The 17,500-nt window shown below is 41.6% G+C and overlaps 33 non-coding genes across 33 annotated transcripts; all 33 read right to left on the bottom strand.

The window, feature by feature from the left end:
* Positions 1-547: 547 nt before the first annotated feature.
* Positions 548-620, bottom strand: TRNAV-UAC (transfer RNA valine (anticodon UAC)). Its single transcript has one exon. It is a non-coding gene; the product is annotated as a tRNA-Val (tRNA).
* Positions 621-1,493: 873 nt separating this feature from the next.
* Positions 1,494-1,566, bottom strand: TRNAV-UAC (transfer RNA valine (anticodon UAC)). Its single transcript has one exon. It is a non-coding gene; the product is annotated as a tRNA-Val (tRNA).
* A 225-nt stretch (positions 1,567-1,791) lies between these two features.
* TRNAV-CAC (transfer RNA valine (anticodon CAC)) lies at positions 1,792-1,864 on the bottom strand. The gene has a single exon. It is a non-coding gene; the product is annotated as a tRNA-Val (tRNA).
* Positions 1,865-1,950: 86 nt separating this feature from the next.
* Positions 1,951-2,023, bottom strand: TRNAV-AAC (transfer RNA valine (anticodon AAC)). The gene has a single exon. It is a non-coding gene; the product is annotated as a tRNA-Val (tRNA).
* A 416-nt stretch (positions 2,024-2,439) lies between these two features.
* TRNAV-UAC (transfer RNA valine (anticodon UAC)) lies at positions 2,440-2,512 on the bottom strand. The gene has a single exon. It is a non-coding gene; the product is annotated as a tRNA-Val (tRNA).
* A 384-nt stretch (positions 2,513-2,896) lies between these two features.
* Positions 2,897-2,969, bottom strand: TRNAV-AAC (transfer RNA valine (anticodon AAC)). Its single transcript has one exon. It is a non-coding gene; the product is annotated as a tRNA-Val (tRNA).
* A 416-nt stretch (positions 2,970-3,385) lies between these two features.
* Positions 3,386-3,458, bottom strand: TRNAV-UAC (transfer RNA valine (anticodon UAC)). Its single transcript has one exon. It is a non-coding gene; the product is annotated as a tRNA-Val (tRNA).
* Positions 3,459-3,683: 225 nt separating this feature from the next.
* Positions 3,684-3,756, bottom strand: TRNAV-CAC (transfer RNA valine (anticodon CAC)). The gene has a single exon. It is a non-coding gene; the product is annotated as a tRNA-Val (tRNA).
* A 1,031-nt stretch (positions 3,757-4,787) lies between these two features.
* TRNAV-AAC (transfer RNA valine (anticodon AAC)) lies at positions 4,788-4,860 on the bottom strand. Its single transcript has one exon. It is a non-coding gene; the product is annotated as a tRNA-Val (tRNA).
* Positions 4,861-5,276: 416 nt separating this feature from the next.
* TRNAV-UAC (transfer RNA valine (anticodon UAC)) lies at positions 5,277-5,349 on the bottom strand. Its single transcript has one exon. It is a non-coding gene; the product is annotated as a tRNA-Val (tRNA).
* A 225-nt stretch (positions 5,350-5,574) lies between these two features.
* TRNAV-CAC (transfer RNA valine (anticodon CAC)) lies at positions 5,575-5,647 on the bottom strand. Its single transcript has one exon. It is a non-coding gene; the product is annotated as a tRNA-Val (tRNA).
* A 225-nt stretch (positions 5,648-5,872) lies between these two features.
* On the bottom strand, positions 5,873-5,945 carry TRNAV-CAC (transfer RNA valine (anticodon CAC)). The gene has a single exon. It is a non-coding gene; the product is annotated as a tRNA-Val (tRNA).
* Positions 5,946-6,031: 86 nt separating this feature from the next.
* Positions 6,032-6,104, bottom strand: TRNAV-AAC (transfer RNA valine (anticodon AAC)). Its single transcript has one exon. It is a non-coding gene; the product is annotated as a tRNA-Val (tRNA).
* A 416-nt stretch (positions 6,105-6,520) lies between these two features.
* Positions 6,521-6,593, bottom strand: TRNAV-UAC (transfer RNA valine (anticodon UAC)). The gene has a single exon. It is a non-coding gene; the product is annotated as a tRNA-Val (tRNA).
* Positions 6,594-6,818: 225 nt separating this feature from the next.
* TRNAV-CAC (transfer RNA valine (anticodon CAC)) lies at positions 6,819-6,891 on the bottom strand. Its single transcript has one exon. It is a non-coding gene; the product is annotated as a tRNA-Val (tRNA).
* A 225-nt stretch (positions 6,892-7,116) lies between these two features.
* TRNAV-CAC (transfer RNA valine (anticodon CAC)) lies at positions 7,117-7,189 on the bottom strand. Its single transcript has one exon. It is a non-coding gene; the product is annotated as a tRNA-Val (tRNA).
* An 86-nt stretch (positions 7,190-7,275) lies between these two features.
* Positions 7,276-7,348, bottom strand: TRNAV-AAC (transfer RNA valine (anticodon AAC)). The gene has a single exon. It is a non-coding gene; the product is annotated as a tRNA-Val (tRNA).
* Positions 7,349-7,764: 416 nt separating this feature from the next.
* Positions 7,765-7,837, bottom strand: TRNAV-UAC (transfer RNA valine (anticodon UAC)). Its single transcript has one exon. It is a non-coding gene; the product is annotated as a tRNA-Val (tRNA).
* A 384-nt stretch (positions 7,838-8,221) lies between these two features.
* Positions 8,222-8,294, bottom strand: TRNAV-AAC (transfer RNA valine (anticodon AAC)). Its single transcript has one exon. It is a non-coding gene; the product is annotated as a tRNA-Val (tRNA).
* Positions 8,295-8,710: 416 nt separating this feature from the next.
* Positions 8,711-8,783, bottom strand: TRNAV-UAC (transfer RNA valine (anticodon UAC)). The gene has a single exon. It is a non-coding gene; the product is annotated as a tRNA-Val (tRNA).
* Positions 8,784-9,008: 225 nt separating this feature from the next.
* TRNAV-CAC (transfer RNA valine (anticodon CAC)) lies at positions 9,009-9,081 on the bottom strand. Its single transcript has one exon. It is a non-coding gene; the product is annotated as a tRNA-Val (tRNA).
* Positions 9,082-9,306: 225 nt separating this feature from the next.
* Positions 9,307-9,379, bottom strand: TRNAV-CAC (transfer RNA valine (anticodon CAC)). Its single transcript has one exon. It is a non-coding gene; the product is annotated as a tRNA-Val (tRNA).
* Positions 9,380-10,900: 1,521 nt separating this feature from the next.
* On the bottom strand, positions 10,901-10,973 carry TRNAV-UAC (transfer RNA valine (anticodon UAC)). Its single transcript has one exon. It is a non-coding gene; the product is annotated as a tRNA-Val (tRNA).
* Positions 10,974-11,198: 225 nt separating this feature from the next.
* On the bottom strand, positions 11,199-11,271 carry TRNAV-CAC (transfer RNA valine (anticodon CAC)). The gene has a single exon. It is a non-coding gene; the product is annotated as a tRNA-Val (tRNA).
* A 575-nt stretch (positions 11,272-11,846) lies between these two features.
* Positions 11,847-11,919, bottom strand: TRNAV-UAC (transfer RNA valine (anticodon UAC)). Its single transcript has one exon. It is a non-coding gene; the product is annotated as a tRNA-Val (tRNA).
* Positions 11,920-12,144: 225 nt separating this feature from the next.
* On the bottom strand, positions 12,145-12,217 carry TRNAV-CAC (transfer RNA valine (anticodon CAC)). The gene has a single exon. It is a non-coding gene; the product is annotated as a tRNA-Val (tRNA).
* Positions 12,218-12,792: 575 nt separating this feature from the next.
* TRNAV-UAC (transfer RNA valine (anticodon UAC)) lies at positions 12,793-12,865 on the bottom strand. The gene has a single exon. It is a non-coding gene; the product is annotated as a tRNA-Val (tRNA).
* A 225-nt stretch (positions 12,866-13,090) lies between these two features.
* TRNAV-CAC (transfer RNA valine (anticodon CAC)) lies at positions 13,091-13,163 on the bottom strand. Its single transcript has one exon. It is a non-coding gene; the product is annotated as a tRNA-Val (tRNA).
* Positions 13,164-13,738: 575 nt separating this feature from the next.
* Positions 13,739-13,811, bottom strand: TRNAV-UAC (transfer RNA valine (anticodon UAC)). The gene has a single exon. It is a non-coding gene; the product is annotated as a tRNA-Val (tRNA).
* Positions 13,812-14,036: 225 nt separating this feature from the next.
* TRNAV-CAC (transfer RNA valine (anticodon CAC)) lies at positions 14,037-14,109 on the bottom strand. Its single transcript has one exon. It is a non-coding gene; the product is annotated as a tRNA-Val (tRNA).
* A 575-nt stretch (positions 14,110-14,684) lies between these two features.
* TRNAV-UAC (transfer RNA valine (anticodon UAC)) lies at positions 14,685-14,757 on the bottom strand. Its single transcript has one exon. It is a non-coding gene; the product is annotated as a tRNA-Val (tRNA).
* Positions 14,758-15,630: 873 nt separating this feature from the next.
* TRNAV-UAC (transfer RNA valine (anticodon UAC)) lies at positions 15,631-15,703 on the bottom strand. Its single transcript has one exon. It is a non-coding gene; the product is annotated as a tRNA-Val (tRNA).
* A 1,469-nt stretch (positions 15,704-17,172) lies between these two features.
* Positions 17,173-17,245, bottom strand: TRNAG-CCC (transfer RNA glycine (anticodon CCC)). Its single transcript has one exon. It is a non-coding gene; the product is annotated as a tRNA-Gly (tRNA).
* Positions 17,246-17,500: the final 255 nt, after the last annotated feature.

Genomic DNA, 17,500 nt, shown 5'->3' with positions numbered 1-17,500 from the left:
CAAGCAATCGAGATCAAGAGCTGAAAGTCAATAGCTTTGTCAGCAAAGCATAATGGCGTGTTTCTGCCCAGTTTTGAACTGGGGACCTTTCGAGTGTTAGGCGAACGTGATAACCACTACACTACAGAAACTCCGTGCTAAGCTCAAACTGTTCAAACACACCGAAATGAAATTGAAAAAAAATGATCCAGCCAAACTCAACAGGTCTTCCTCTATGTCTGAACACAGGACAAAGTGCACTTTTCAACCAAGGAACCTTTCATTTGTCAGACTACTGAAAAAAAGAAAAAACATGGAAACAAAACCATTTTGCAAAAAAAAATCTCATGCCTTTGTCCAAAAGCCAAAAAGAAAGAGAAAAAGCAAGTAGATGCCTGCTTTCGCACCTTGATCCTATCAGGTGTTACTTGAACTAGAAAAACGTATACAATGTCAAAAACACACACTCTTGACAAAAGCAGACGCATGTAGAAATCATCAAAGGGGTAAAAATGATGCTGATTACATCAACAATATACACTTGTGATCAAAATAAAGAGAAACCGCATGCTTCTGCCCGGGATCGAACCGGAGACCTTTCGCGTGTAAAGCGAACGTGATAACCACTACACTACAGAAACTAGATAACAGACGTTACTGGGCTCACGACAAGCAATCGAGATCAAGAACTGAAAGTCAATAGCTTTGTCAGCAAAGCATTATGGCATGTTTCTGCCCAGTTTTGAACTGGGGACCTTTCGCGTGTTAGGCGAATGTGATAACCACTACACTACAGAAACGGAACGAAAAAGGTTACTGTGGTCATGGCAAGGAATAAAGATCAAGGATTGAAAGTCAAAATGCATTGTTTCTGCCCAGTTTCGAACTGGGGATCTTTCGCGTGTGAGGCGAACGTGATAACCACTACACTACAGAAACTAGATGAAAGACGTTACTGGGCTCACGACAAGCAATCGAGATCAAGAACTGAAAGTCAATAGCTTTGTCAGCAAAGCATAATGGCGTGTTTCTGCCCAGTTTTGAACTGGGGACCTTTCGAGTGTTAGGCGAACGTGATAACCACTACACTACAGAAACTCCGTGCTAAGCTCAAACTGTTCAAACACACCAAAATGAAATTGAAAAAAAATGATCCAGCCAAACTCAACAGGTCTTCCTCTATGTCTGAACACAGGACAAAGTGCACTTTTCAACCAAGGAACCTTTCATTTGTCAGACTACTGAAAAAAAGAAAAAACATGGAAACAAAACCATTTTGCAAAAAAAAATCTCATGCCTTTGTCCAAAAGCCAAAAAGAAAGAGAAAAAGCAAGTAGATGCCTGCTTTCGCACCTTGATCCTATCAGGTGTTACTTGAACTAGAAAAACGTATACAATGTCAAAAACACACACTCTTGACAAAAGCAGACGCATGTAGAAATCATCAAAGGGGTAAAAATGATGCTGATTACATCAACAATATACACTTGTGATCAAAATAAAGAGAAACCGCATGCTTCTGCCCGGGATCGAACCGGAGACCTTTCGCGTGTAAAGCGAACGTGATAACCACTACACTACAGAAACTAGATAACAGACGTTACTGGGCTCACGACAAGCAATCGAGATCAAGAACTGAAAGTCAATAGCTTTGTCAGCAAAGCATTATGGCATGTTTCTGCCCAGTTTTGAACTGGGGACCTTTCGCGTGTTAGGCGAATGTGATAACCACTACACTACAGAAACGGAACGAAAAAGGTTACTGTGGTCATGGCAAGGAATAAAGATCAAGGATTGAAAGTCAAAATGCATTGTTTCTGCCCAGTTTCGAACTGGGGACCTTTCGCGTGTGAGGCGAACGTGATAACCACTACACTACAGAAACTAGATGAAAGACGTTACTGGGCTCACGACAAGCAATCGAGATCAAGAACTGAAAGTCAATAGCTTTGTCAGCAAAGCATAATGGCGTGTTTCTGCCCAGTTTTGAACTGGGGACCTTTCGCGTGTTAGGCGAACGTGATAACCACTACACTACAGAAACTCCGTGCTAAGCTCAAACTGTTCAAACACACCGAAATGAAATTGAAAAAAAATGATCCAGCCAAACTCAACAGGTCTTCCTCTATGTCTGAACACAGGACAAAGTGCACTTTTCAACCAAGGAACCTTTCATTTGTCAGACTACTGAAAAAAAGAAAAAACATGGAAACAAAACCATTTTGCAAAAAAAAATCTCATGCCTTTGTCCAAAAGCCAAAAAGAAAGAGAAAAAGCAAGTAGATGCCTGCTTTCGCACCTTGATCCTATCAGGTGTTACTTGAACTAGAAAAACGTATACAATGTCAAAAACACACACTCTTGACAAAAGCAGACGCATGTAGAAATCATCAAAGGGGTAAAAATGATGCTGATTACATCAACAATATACACTTGTGATCAAAATAAAGAGAAACCGCATGCTTCTGCCCGGGATCGAACCGGAGACCTTTCGCGTGTAAAGCGAACGTGATAACCACTACACTACAGAAACTAGATAACAGACGTTACTGGGCTCACGACAAGCAATCGAGATCAAGAACTGAAAGTCAATAGCTTTGTCAGCAAAGCATTATGGCATGTTTCTGCCCAGTTTTGAACTGGGGACCTTTCGCGTGTTAGGCGAATGTGATAACCACTACACTACAGAAACGGAACGAAAAAGGTTACTGTGGTCATGGCAAGGAATAAAGATCAAGGATTGAAAGTCAAAATGCATTGTTTCTGCCCAGTTTCGAACTGGTGAGCTTTCGCGTGTGAGGCGAACGTGATAACCACTACACTACAGAAACTAGATGAAAGACGTTACTGGGCTCACGACAAGCAATCGAGATCAAGAACTGAAAGTCAATAGCTTTGTCAGCAAAGCATAATGGCGTGTTTCTGCCCAGTTTTGAACTGGGGACCTTTCGCGTGTTAGGCGAACGTGATAACCACTACACTACAGAAACTCCGTGCTAAGCTCAAACTGTTCAAACACACCGAAATGAAATTGAAAAAAAATGATCCAGCCAAACTCAACAGGTCTTCCTCTATGTCTGAACACAGGACAAAGTGCACTTTTCAACCAAGGAACCTTTCATTTGTCAGACTACTGAAAAAAAGAAAAAACATGGAAACAAAACCATTTTGCAAAAAAAAATCTCATGCCTTTGTCCAAAAGCCAAAAAGAAAGAGAAAAAGCAAGTAGATGCCTGCTTTCGCACCTTGATCCTATCAGGTGTTACTTGAACTAGAAAAACGTATACAATGTCAAAAACACACACTCTTGACAAAAGCAGACGCATGTAGAAATCATCAAAGGGGTAAAAATGATGCTGATTACATCAACAATATACACTTGTGATCAAAATAAAGAGAAACCGCATGCTTCTGCCCGGGATCGAACCGGAGACCTTTCGCGTGTAAAGCGAACGTGATAACCACTACACTACAGAAACTAGATAACAGACGTTACTGGGCTCACGACAAGCAATCGAGATCAAGAACTGAACGTCAATAGCTTTGTCAGCAAAGCATTATGGCATGTTTCTGCCCAGTTTTGAACTGGGGACCTTTCGCGTGTTAGGCGAATGTGATAACCACTACACTACAGAAACGGAACGAAAAAGGTTACTGTGGTCATGGCAAGGAATAAAGATCAAGGATTGAAAGTCAAAATGCATTGTTTCTGCCCAGTTTCGAACTGGGGACCTTTCGCGTGTGAGGCGAACGTGATAACCACTACACTACAGAAACTAGATGAAAGACGTTACTGGGCTCACGACAAGCAATCGAGATCAAGAACTGAAAGTCAATAGCTTTGTCAGCAAAGCATAATGGCGTGTTTCTGCCCAGTTTTGAACTGGGGACCTTTCGCGTGTTACGCGAACGTGATAACCACTACACTACAGAAACTCCGTGCTAAGCTCAAACTGTTCAAACACACCGAAATGAAATTGAAAAAAAATGATCCAGCCAAACTCAACAGGTCTTCCTCTATGTCTGAACACAGGACAAAGTGCACTTTTCAACCAAGGAACCTTTCATTTGTCAGACTACTGAAAAAAAGAAAAAACATGGAAACAAAACCATTTTGCAAAAAAAAATCTCATGCCTTTGTCCAAAAGCCAAAGAGAAAGAGAAAAAGCAAGTATATACCTGCTTTCGCACCTTGATCCTATCAGGTGTTACTTGAACTAGAAAAACGTATACAATGTCAAAAACACACACTCTTGACAAAAGCAGACGCATGTAGAAATCATCAAAGGGGTAAAAATGATGCTGATTACATCAACAATATACACTTGTGATCAAAATAAAGAGAAACCGCATGCTTCTGCCCGGGATCGAACCGGAGACCTTTCGCGTGTAAAGCGACCGTGATAACCACTACACTACAGAAACTAGATAACAGACGTTACTGGGCTCACGACAAGCAATCGAGATCAAGAACTGAAAGTCAATAGCTTTGTCAGCAAAGCATTATGGCATGTTTCTGCCCAGTTTTGAACTGGGGACCTTTCGCGTGTTAGGCGAATGTGATAACCACTACACTACAGAAACGGAACGAAAAAGGTTACTGTGGTCATGGCAAGGAATAAAGATCAAGGATTGAAAGTCAAAATGCATTATTTCTGCCCAGTTTCGAACTGGGGACCTTTCGGGTGTGAGGCGAACGTGATAACCACTACACTACAGAAACTTGATGAAAGACGTTACGGGCTCACGACAAGCAATCGAGATCAAGAACTGAAAGTCAATAGCTTTGTCAGCAAAGCATAATGGCGTGTTTCTGCCCAGTTTTGAACTGGGGACCTTTCGCGTGTTAGGCGAACGTGATAACCACTACACTACAGAAACTCCGTGCTAAGCTCAAACTGTTCAAACACACCGAAATGAAATTGAAAAAAAATGATCCAGCCAAACTCAACAGGTCTTCCTCTATGTCTGAACACAGGACAAAGTGCACTTTTCAACCAAGGAACCTTTCATTTGTCAGACTACTGAAAAATAGAAAAAACATGGAAACAAAACCATTTTGCAAAAAAAAATCTCATGCCTTTGTCCAAAAGCCAAAAAGAAAGAGAAAAAGCAAGTAGATGCCTGCTTTCGCACCTTGATCCTATCAGGTGTTACTTGAACTAGAAAAACGTATACAATGTCAAAAACACACACTCTTGACAAAAGCAGACGCATGTAGAAATCATCAAAGGGGTAAAAATGATGCTGATTACATCAACAATATACACTTGTGATCAAAATAAAGAGAAACCGCATGCTTCTGCCCGGGATCGAACCGGAGACCTTTCGCGTGTAAAGCGAACGTGATAACCACTACACTACAGAAACTAGATAACAGACGTTACTGGGCTCACGACAAGCAATCGAGATCAAGAACTGAAAGTCAATAGCTTTGTCAGCAAAGCATTATGGCATGTTTCTGCCCAGTTTTGAACTGGGGACCTTTCGCATGTTAGGCGAATGTGATAACCACTACACTACAGAAACGGAACAAAAAAGGTTACTGTGGTCATGGCAAGGAATAAAGATCAAGGATTGAAAGTCAAAATGCATTGTTTCTGCCCAGTTTCGAACTGGGGACCTTTCGCGTGTGAGGCGAACGTGATAACCACTACACTACAGAAACTAGATGAAAGACGTTACTGGGCTCACGACAAGCAATCGAGATCAAGAACTGAAAGTCAATAGCTTTGTCAGCAAAGCATTATGGCGTGTTTCTGCCCAGTTTTGAACTGGGGACCTTTCGCGTGTTAGGCGAATGTGATTACCACTACACTACAGAAACGGAACGAAAAAGGTTACTGTGGTCATGGCAAGGAATAAAGATCAAGGATTGAAAGTCAAAATGCATTGTTTCTGCCCAGTTTCGAACTGGGGACCTTTCGCGTGTGAGGCGAACGTGATAACCACTACACTACAGAAACTAGATGAAAGACGTTACTGGGCTCACGACAAGCAATCGAGATCAAGAACTGAAAGTCAATAGCTTTGTCAGCAAAGCATAATGGCGTGTTTCTGCCCAGTTTTGAACTGGGGACCTTTCGCGTGTTAGGCGAACGTGATAACCACTACACTACAGAAACTCCGTGCTAAGCTCAAACTGTTCAAACACACCGAAATGAAATTGAAAAAAAATGATCCAGCCAAACTCAACAGGTCTTCCTCTATGTCTGAACACAGTACAAAGTGCACTTTTCAACCAAGGAACCTTTCATTTGTCAGACTACTGAAAAAAAGAAAAAACATGGAAACAAAACCATTTTGCAAAAAAAAATCTCATGCCTTTGTCCAAAAGCCAAAAAGAAAGAGAAAAAGCAAGTAGATGCCTGCTTTCGCACCTTGATCCTATCAGGTGTTACTTGAACTAGAAAAACGTATACAATGTCAAAAACACACACTCTTGACAAAAGCAGACGCATGTAGAAATCATCAAAGGGGTAAAAATGATGCTGATTACATCAACAATATACACTTGTGATCAAAATAAAGAGAAACCGCATGCTTCTGCCCGGGATCGAACCGGAGACCTTTCGCGTGTAAAGCGAACGTGATAACCACTACACTACAGAAACTAGATAACAGACGTTACTGGGCTCACGACAAGCAATCGAGATCAAGAACTGAAAGTCAATAGCTTTGTCAGCAAAGCATTATGGCATGTTTCTGCCCAGTTTTGAACTGGGGACCTTTCGCATGTTAGGCGAATGTGATAACCACTACACTACAGAAACGGAACAAAAAAGGTTACTGTGGTCATGGCAAGGAATAAAGATCAAGGATTGAAAGTCAAAATGCATTGTTTCTGCCCAGTTTCGAACTGGGGACCTTTCGCGTGTGAGGCGAACGTGATAACCACTACACTACAGAAACTAGATGAAAGACGTTACTGGGCTCACGACAAGCAATCGAGATCAAGAACTGAAAGTCAATAGCTTTGTCAGCAAAGCATTATGGCGTGTTTCTGCCCAGTTTTGAACTGGGGACCTTTCGCGTGTTAGGCGAATGTGATAACCACTACACTACAGAAACGGAACGAAAAAGGTTACTGTGGTCATGGCAAGGAATAAAGATCAAGGATTGAAAGTCAAAATGCATTGTTTCTGCCCAGTTTCGAACTGGGGACCTTTCGCGTGTGAGGCGAACGTGATAACCACTACACTACAGAAACTAGATGAAAGACGTTACTGGGCTCACGACAAGCAATCGAGATCAAGAACTGAAAGTCAATAGCTTTGTCAGCAAAGCATAATGGCGTGTTTCTGCCCAGTTTTGAACTGGGGACCTTTCGCGTGTTAGGCGAACGTGATAACCACTACACTACAGAAACTCCGTGCTAAGCTCAAACTGTTCAAACACACCGAAATGAAATTGAAAAAAAATGATCCAGCCAAACTCAACAGGTCTTCCTCTATGTCTGAACACAGGACAAAGTGCACTTTTCAACCAAGGAACCTTTCATTTGTCAGACTACTGAAAAAAAGAAAAAACATGGAAACAAAACCATTTTGCAAAAAAAAATCTCATGCCTTTGTCCAAAAGCCAAAAAGAAAGAGAAAAAGCAAGTAGATGCCTGCTTTCGCACCTTGATCCTATCAGGTGTTACTTGAACTAGAAAAACGTATACAATGTCAAAAACACACACTCTTGACAAAAGCAGACGCATGTAGAAATCATCAAAGGGGTAAAAATGATGCTGATTACATCAACAATATACACTTGTGATCAAAATAAAGAGAAACCGCATGCTTCTGCCCGGGATCGAACCGGAGACCTTTCGCGTGTAAAGCGAACGTGATAACCACTACACTACAGAAACTAGATAACAGACGTTACTGGGCTCACGACAAGCAATCGAGATCAAGAACTGAAAGTCAATAGCTTTGTCAGCAAAGCATTATGGCATGTTTCTGCCCAGTTTTGAACTGGGGACCTTTCGCGTGTTAGGCGAATGTGATAACCACTACACTACAGAAACGGAACGAAAAAGGTTACTGTGGTCATGGCAAGGAATAAAGATCAAGGATTGAAAGTCAAAATGCATTGTTTCTGCCCAGTTTCGAACTGGTTACCTTTCGCGTGTGAGGCGAACGTGATAACCACTACACTACAGAAACTAGATGAAAGACGTTACTGGGCTCACGACAAGCAATCGAGATCAAGAACTGAAAGTCAATAGCTTTGTCAGCAAAGCATAATGGCGTGTTTCTGCCCAGTTTTGAACTGGGGACCTTTCGCGTGTTAGGCGAACGTGATAACCACTACACTACAGAAACTCCGTGCTAAGCTCAAACTGTTCAAACACACCAAAATGAAATTGAAAAAAAATGATCCAGCCAAACTCAACAGGTCTTCCTCTATGTCTGAACACAGGACAAAGTGCACTTTTCAACCAAGGAACCTTTCATTTGTCAGACTACTGAAAAAAAGAAAAAACATGGAAACAAAACCATTTTGCAAAAAAAAATCTCATGCCTTTGTCCAAAAGCCAAAAAGAAAGAGAAAAAGCAAGTAGATGCCTGCTTTCGCACCTTGATCCTATCAGGTGTTACTTGAACTAGAAAAACGTATACAATGTCAAAAACACACACTCTTGACAAAAGCAGACGCATGTAGAAATCATCAAAGGGGTAAAAATGATGCTGATTACATCAACAATATACACTTGTGATCAAAATAAAGAGAAACCGCATGCTTCTGCCCGGGATCGAACCGGAGACCTTTCGCGTGTAAAGCGAACGTGATAACCACTACACTACAGAAACTAGATAACAGACGTTACTGGGCTCACGACAAGCAATCGAGATCAAGAACTGAAAGTCAATAGCTTTGTCAGCAAAGCATTATGGCATGTTTCTGCCCAGTTTTGAACTGGGGACCTTTCGCGTGTTAGGCGAATGTGATAACCACTACACTACAGAAACGGAACGAAAAAGGTTACTGTGGTCATGGCAAGGAATAAAGATCAAGGATTGAAAGTCAAAATGCATTGTTTCTGCCCAGTTTCGAACTGGGGACCTTTCGCGTGTGAGGCGAACGTGATAACCACTACACTACAGAAACTAGATGAAAGACGTTACTGGGCTCACGACAAGCAATCGAGATCAAGAACTGAAAGTCAATAGCTTTGTCAGCAAAGCATTATGGCGTGTTTCTGCCCAGTTTTGAACTGGGGACCTTACGCGTGTTAGGCGAATGTTATAACCACTACACTACAGAAACGGAACGAAAAAGGTTACTGTGGTCATGGCAAGGAATAAAGATCAAGGATTGAAAGTCAAAATGCATTGTTTCTGCCCAGTTTCGAACTGGGGACCTTTCGCGTGTGAGGCGAACGTGATAACCACTACACTACAGAAACTAGATGAAAAACGTTACTGGGCTCACGACAAGCAATCGAGATCAAGAACTGAAAGTCAATAGCTTTGTCAGCAAAGCATAATGGCGTGTTTCGGCCCAGTTTTGAACTGGGGACCTTTCGCGTGTTAGGCGAACGTGATAACCACTACACTACAGAAACTCCGTGCTAAGCTCAAACTGTTCAAACACACCGAAATGAAATTGAAAAAAAATGATCCAGCCAAACTCAACAGGTCTTCCTCTATGTCTGAACACAGGACAAAGTGCACTTTTCAACCAAGGAACCTTTCATTTGTCAGACTACTGAAAAAAAGAAAAAACATGGAAACAAAACCATTTTGCAAAAAAAAATCTCATGCCTTTGTCCAAAAGCCAAAAAGAAAGAGAAAAAGCAAGTAGATGCCTGCTTTCGCACCTTGATCCTATCAGGTGTTACTTGAACTAGAAAAACGTATACAATGTCAAAAACACACACTCTTGACAAAAGCAGACGCATGTAGAAATCATCAAAGGGGTAAAAATGATGCTGATTACATCAACAATATACACTTGTGATCAAAATAAAGAGAAACCGCATGCTTCTGCCAGGGATCGAACCGGAGACCTTTCGCGTGTAAAGCGAACGTGATAACCACTACACTACAGAAACTAGATAACAGACATTACTGGGCTCACGACAAGCAATCGAGATCAAGAACTGAAAGTCAATAGCTTTGTCAGCAAAGTATTATGGCATGTTTCTGCCCAGTTTTGAACTGGGGACCTTTCGCGTGTTAGGCGAATGTGATAACCACTACACTACAGAAACGGAACGAAAAAGGTTACTGTGGTCATGGCAAGGAATAAAGATCAAGGATTGAAAGTCAAAATGCATTGTTTCTGCCCAGTTTCGAACTGGGGACCTTTCGCGTGTGAGGTGAACGTGATAACCACTACACTACAGAAACTAGATGAAAGACGTTACTGGGCTCACGACAAGCAATCGAGATCAAGAACTGAAAGTCAATAGCTTTGTCAGCAAAGCATAATGGCGTGTTTCTGCCCAGTTTTGAACTGGGGACCTTTCGCGTGTTAGGCGAACGTGATAACCACTACACTACAGAAACTCCGTGCTAAGCTCAAACTGTTCAAACACACCGAAATGAAATTGAAAAAAAATGATCCAGCCAAACTCAACAGGTCTTCCTCTATGTCTGAACACAGGACAAAGTGCACTTTTCAACCAAGGAACCTTTCATTTGTCAGACTACTGAAAAAAAGAAAAAACATGGAAACAAAACCATTTTGCAAAAAAAAATCTCATGCCTTTGTCCAAAAGCCAAAAAGAAAGAGAAAAAGCAAGTAGATGCCTTCTTTCGCACCTTGATCCTATCAGGTGTTACTTGAACTAGAAAAACGTATACAATGTCAAAAACACACACTCTTGACAAAAGCAGACGCATGTAGAAATCATCAAAGGGGTAAAAATGATGCTGATTACATCAACAATATACACTTGTGATCAAAATAAAGAGAAACCGCATGCTTCTGCCCGGGATCGAACCGGAGACCTTTCGCGTGTAAAGCGAACGTGATAACCACTACACTACAGAAACTAGATAACAGACGTTACTGGGCTCATGACAAGCAATCGAGATCAAGAACTGAAAGTCAATAGCTTTGTCAGCAAAGCATTACGGCATGTTTCTGCTCAGTTTTGAACTGGGGACCTTTCGCGTGTTAGGCGAATGTGATAACCACTACACTACAGAAACGGAACGAAAAAGGTTACTGTGGTCATGGCAAGGAATAAAGATCAAGGATTGAAAGTCAAAATGCATTGTTTCTGCCCAGTTTCGAACTGGGGACCTTTCGCGTGTGAGGCGAACGTGATAACCACTACACTACAGAAACTAGATGAAAGACGTTACTGGGCTCACGACAAGCAATCGAGATCAAGAACTGAAAGTCAATAGCTTTGTCAGCAAAGCATAATGGCGTGTTTCTGCCCAGTTTTGAACTGGGGACCTTTCGCGTGTTAGGCGAACGTGATAACCACTACACTACAGAAACTCCGTGCTAAGCTCAAACTGTTCAAACACACCGAAATGAAATTGAAAAAAAATGATCCAGCCAAACTCAACAGGTCTTCCTCTATGTCTGAACACAGGACAAAGTGCACTTTTCAACCAAGGAACCTTTCATTTGTCAGACTACTGAAAAAAAGAAAAAACATGGAAACAAAACCATTTTGCAAAAAAAAATCTCATGCCTTTGTCCAAAAGCCAAAAAGAAAGAGAAAAAGCAAGTAGATGCCTGCTTTCGCACCTTGATCCTATCAGGTGTTACTTGAACTAGAAAAACGTATACAATGTCAAAAACACACACTCTTGACAAAAGCAGACGCATGTAGAAATCATCAAAGGGGTAAAAATGATGCTGATTACATCAACAATATACACTTGTGATCAAAATAAAGAGAAACCGCATGCTTCTGCCCGGGATCGAACCGGAGACCTTTCGCGTGTAAAGCGAACGTGATAACCACTACACTACAGAAACTAGATAACAGACGTTACTGGGCTCACGACAAGCAATCGAGATCAAGAACTGAAAGTCAATAGCTTTGTCAGCAAAGTATTATGGCATGTTTCTGCCCAGTTTTGAACTGGGGACCTTTCGCGTGTTAGGCGAATGTGATAACCACTACACTACAGAAACGGAACGAAAAAGGTTACTGTGGTCATGGCAAGGAATAAAGATCAAGGATTGAAAGTCAAAATGCATTGTTTCTGCCCAGTTTCGAACTGGGGACCTTTCGCGTGTGAGGCGAACGTGATAACCACTACACTACAGAAACTAGATGAAAGACGTTACTGGGCTCACGACAAGCAATCGAGATCAAGAACTGAAAGTCAATAGCTTTGTCAGCAAAGCATAATGGCGTGTTTCTGCCCAGTTTTGAACTGGGGACCTTTCGCGTGTTAGGCGAACGTGATAACCACTACACTACAGAAACTCCGTGCTAAGCTCAAACTGTTCAAACACACCGAAATGAAATTGAAAAAAAATGATCCAGCCAAACTCAACAGGTCTTCCTCTATGTCTGAACACAGGACAAAGTGCACTTTTCAACCAAGGAACCTTTCATTTGTCAGACTACTGAAAAAAAGAAAAAACATGGAAACAAAACCATTTTGCAAAAAAAAATCTCATGCCTTTGTCCAAAAGCCAAAAAGAAAGAGAAAAAGCAAGTAGATGCCTTCTTTCGCACCTTGATCCTATCAGGTGTTACTTGAACTAGAAAAACGTATACAATGTCAAAAACACACACTCTTGACAAAAGCAGACGCATGTAGAAATCATCAAAGGGGTAAAAATGATGCTGATTACATCAACAATATACACTTGTGATCAAAATAAAGAGAAACCGCATGCTTCTGCCCGGGATCGAACCGGAGTCCTTTCGCGTGTAAAGCGAACGTGATAACCACTACACTACAGAAACTAGATAACAGACGTTACTGGGCTCATGACAAGCAATCGAGATCAAGAACTGAAAGTCAATAGCTTTGTCAGCAAAGCATTACGGCATGTTTCTGCTCAGTTTTGAACTGGGGACCTTTCGCGTGTTAGGCGAATGTGATAACCACTACACTACAGAAACGGAACGAAAAAGGTTACTGTGGTCATGGCAAGGAATAAAGATCAAGGATTGAAAGTCAAAATGCATTGTTTCTGCCCAGTTTCGAACTGGGGACCTTTCGCGTGTGAGGCGAACGTGATAACCACTACACTACAGAAACTAGATGAAAGACGTTACTGGGCTCACGACAAGCAATCGAGATCAAGAACTGAAAGTCAATAGCTTTGTCAGCAAAGCATAATGGCGTGTTTCTGCCCAGTTTTGAACTGGGGACCTTTCGCGTGTTAGGCGAACGTGATAACCACTACACTACAGAAACTCCGTGCTAAGCTCAAACTGTTCAAACACACCGAAATGAAATTGAAAAAAAATGATCCAGCCAAACTCAACAGGTCTTCCTCTATGTCTGAACACAGGACAAAGTGCACTTTTCAACCAAGGAACCTTTCATTTGTCAGACTACTGAAAAAAAGAAAAAACATGGAAACAAAACCATTTTGCAAAAAAAAATCTCATGCCTTTGTCCAAAAGCCAAAAAGAAAGAGAAAAAGCAAGTAGATGCCTGCTTTCGCACCTTGATCCTATCAGGTGTTACTTGAACTAGAAAAACGTATACAATGTCAAAAACACACACTCTTGACAAAAGCAGACGCATGTAGAAATCATCAAAGGGGTAAAAATGATGCTGATTACATCAACAATATACACTTGTGATCAAAATAAAGAGAAACCGCATGCTTCTGCCCGGGATCGAACCGGAGACCTTTCGCGTGTAAAGCGAACGTGATAACCACTACACTACAGAAACTAGATAACAGACGTTACTGGGCTCACGACAAGCAATCGAGATCAAGAACTGAAAGTCAATAGCTTTGTCAGCAAAGTATTATGGCATGTTTCTGCCCAGTTTTGAACTGGGGACCTTTCGCGTGTTAGGCGAATGTGATAACCACTACACTACAGAAACGGAACGAAAAAGGTTACTGTGGTCATGGCAAGGAATAAAGATCAAGGATTGAAAGTCAAAATGCATTGTTTCTGCCCAGTTTCGAACTGGGGACCTTTCGCGTGTGAGGCGAACGTGATAACCACTACACTACAGAAACTAGATGAAAGACGTTACTGGGCTCACGACAAGCAATCGAGATCAAGAACTGAAAGTCAATAGCTTTGTCAGCAAAGCATAATGGCGTGTTTCTGCCCAGTTTTGAACTGGGGACCTTTCGCATGTTAGGCGAACGTGATAACCACTACACTACAGAAACTCCGTGCTAAGCTCAAACTGTTCAAACACACCGAAATGAAATTGAAAAAAAATGATCCAGCCAAACTCAACAGGTCTTCCTCTATGTCTGAACACAGGACAAAGTGCACTTTTCAACCAAGGAACCTTTCATTTGTCAGACTACTGAAAAAAAGAAAAAATATGGAAACAAAACCATTTTGCAAAAAAAAATCTCATGCCTTTGTCCAAAAGCCAAAAAGAAAGAGAAAAAGCAAGTAGATGCCTGCTTTCGCACCTTGATCCTATCAGGTGTTACTTGAACTAGAAAAACGTATACAATGTCAAAAACACACACTCTTGACAAAAGCAGACGCATGTAGAAATCATCAAAGGGGTAAAAATGATGCTGATTACATCAACAATATACACTTGTGATCAAAATAAAGAGAAACCGCATGCTTCTGCCCGGGATCGAACCGGAGACCTTTCGCGTGTAAAGCGAACGTGATAACCACTACACTACAGAAACTAGATAACAGACGTTAGTGGGCTCACGACAAGCAATCGAGATCAAGAACTGAAAGTCAATAGCTTTGTCAGCAAAGCATTATGGCATGTTTCTGCCCAGTTTTGAACTGGGGACCTTTCGCGTGTTAGGCGAATGTGATAACCACTACACTACAGAAACGGAACGAAAAAGGTTACTGTGGTCATGGCAAGGAATAAAGATCAAGGATTGAAAGTCAAAATGCATTGTTTCTGCCCAGTTTCGAACTGGGGACCTTTCGCATGTGAGGCGAACGTGATAACCACTACACTACAGAAACTAGATGAAAGACGTTACTGGGCTCACGACAAGCAATCGAGATCAAGAACTGAAAGTCAATAGCTTTGTCAGCAAAGCATAATGGCGTGTTTCTGCCCAGTTTTGAACTGGGGACCTTTCGCGTGTTAGGCGAACGTGATAACCACTACACTACAGAAACTCCGTGCTAAGCTCAAACTGTTCAAACACACCGAAATGAAATTGAAAAAAAATGATCCAGCCAAACTCAACAGGTCTTCCTCTATGTCTGAACACAGGACAAAGTGCACTTTTCAACCAAGGAACCTTTCATTTGTCAGACTACTGAAAAAAAGAAAAAACATGGAAACAAAACCATTTTGCAAAAAAAAATCTCATGCCTTTGTCCAAAAGCCAAAAAGAAAGAGAAAAAGCAAGTAGATGCCTGCTTTCGCACCTTGATCCTATCAGGTGTTACTTGAACTAGAAAAACGTATACAATGTCAAAAACACACACTCTTGACAAAAGCAGACGCATGTAGAAATCATCAAAGGGGTAAAAATGATGCTGATTACATCAACAATATACACTTGTGATCAAAATAAAGAGAAACCGCATGCTTCTGCCCGGGATCGAACCGGAGACCTTTCGCGTGTAAAGCGAACGTGATAACCACTACACTACAGAAACTAGATAACAGACGTTACTGGGCTCACGACAAGCAATCGAGATCAAGAACTGAAAGTCAATAGCTTTGTCAGCAAAGCATTATGGCATGTTTCTGCCCAGTTTTGAACTGGGGACCTTTCGCGTGTTAGGCGAATGTGATAACCACTACACTACAGAAACGGAACAAAAAAGGTTACTGTGGTCATGGCAAGGAATAAAGATCAAGGATTGAAAGTCAAAATGCATTGTTTCTGCCCAGTTTCGAACTGGGGACCTTGCGCGTGTGAGGCGAACGTGATAACCACTACACTACAGAAACTAGATGAAAGACGTTACTGGGCTCACGACAAGCAATCGAGATCAAGAACTGAAAGTCAATAGCTTTGTCAGCAAAGCATAATGGCGTGTTTCTGCCCAGTTTTGAACTGGGGACCTTTCGCGTGTTAGGCGAACGTGATAACCACTACACTACAGAAACTCCGTGCTAAGCTCAAACTGTTCAAACACACCGAAATGAAATTGAAAAAAAATGATCCAGCCAAACTCAACAGGTCTTCCTCTATGTCTGAACACAGGACAAAGTGCACTTTTCAACCAAGGAACCTTTCATTTGTCAGACTACTGAAAAAAAGAAAAAACATGGAAACAAAACCATTTTGCAAAAAAAAATCTCATGCCTTTGTCCAAAAGCCAAAAAGAAAGAGAAAAAGCAAGTAGATGCCTGCTTTCGCACCTTGATCCTATCAGGTGTTACTTGAACTAGAAAAACGTATACAATGTCAAAAACACACACTCTTGACAAAAGCAGACGCATGTAGAAATCATCAAAGGGGTAAAAATGATGCTGATTACATCAACAATATACACTTGTGATCAAAATAAAGAGAAACCGCATGCTTCTGCCCGGGACCGAACCGGAGACCTTTCGCGTGTAAAGCGAACGTGATAACCACTACACTACAGAAACTAGATAACAGACGTTACTGGGCTCACGACAAGCAATCGAGATCAAGAACTGAAAGTCAATAGCTTTGTCAGCAAAGCATTATGGCATGTTTCTGCCCAGTTTTGAACTGGGGACCTTTCGCGTGTTAGGCGAATGTGATAACCACTACACTACAGAAACGGAACGAAAAAGGTTACTGTGGTCATGGCAAGGAATAAAGATCAAGGATTGAAAGTCAAAATGCATTGTTTCTGCCCAGTTTCGAACTGGGGACCTTGCGCGTGTGAGGCGAACGTGATAACCACTACACTACAGAAACTAGATGAAAGACGTTACTGGGCTCACGACAAGCAATCGAGATCAAGAACTGAAAGTCAATAGCTTTGTCAGCAAAGCATTATGGCGTGTTTCTGCCCAGTTTTGAACTGGGGACCTTTCGCGTGTTAGGCGAATGTGATAACCACTACACTACAGAAACGGAACGAAAAAGGTTACTGTGGTCATGGCAAGGAATAAAGATCAAGGATTGAAAGTCAAAATGCATTGTTTCTGCCCAGTTTCGAACTGGGGACCTTTCGCTTGGGAGGCGAACGTGATAACCACTACACTACAGAAACTAGATGAAAGACGTTACTGGGCTCACGACAAGCAATCGAGATCAAGAACTGAAAGTCAATAGCTTTGTCAGCAAAGCATAATGGCGTGTTTCTGCCCAGTTTTGAACTGGTGACCTTTCGCGTGTTAGGCGAACGTGATAACCACTACACTACAGAAACTCCGTGCTAAGCTCAAACTGTTCAAACACACCGAAATGAAATTGAAAAAAAATGATCCAGCCAAACTCAACAGGTCTTCCTCTATGTCTGAACACA

This window comes from Ranitomeya imitator, unplaced genomic scaffold (assembly GCF_032444005.1).
Source record: "Ranitomeya imitator isolate aRanImi1 unplaced genomic scaffold, aRanImi1.pri SCAFFOLD_24, whole genome shotgun sequence".
NCBI lineage: Eukaryota > Metazoa > Chordata > Amphibia > Anura > Dendrobatidae > Ranitomeya > Ranitomeya imitator.
This window is presented reverse-complemented; position numbering and strand designations above follow the sequence as displayed.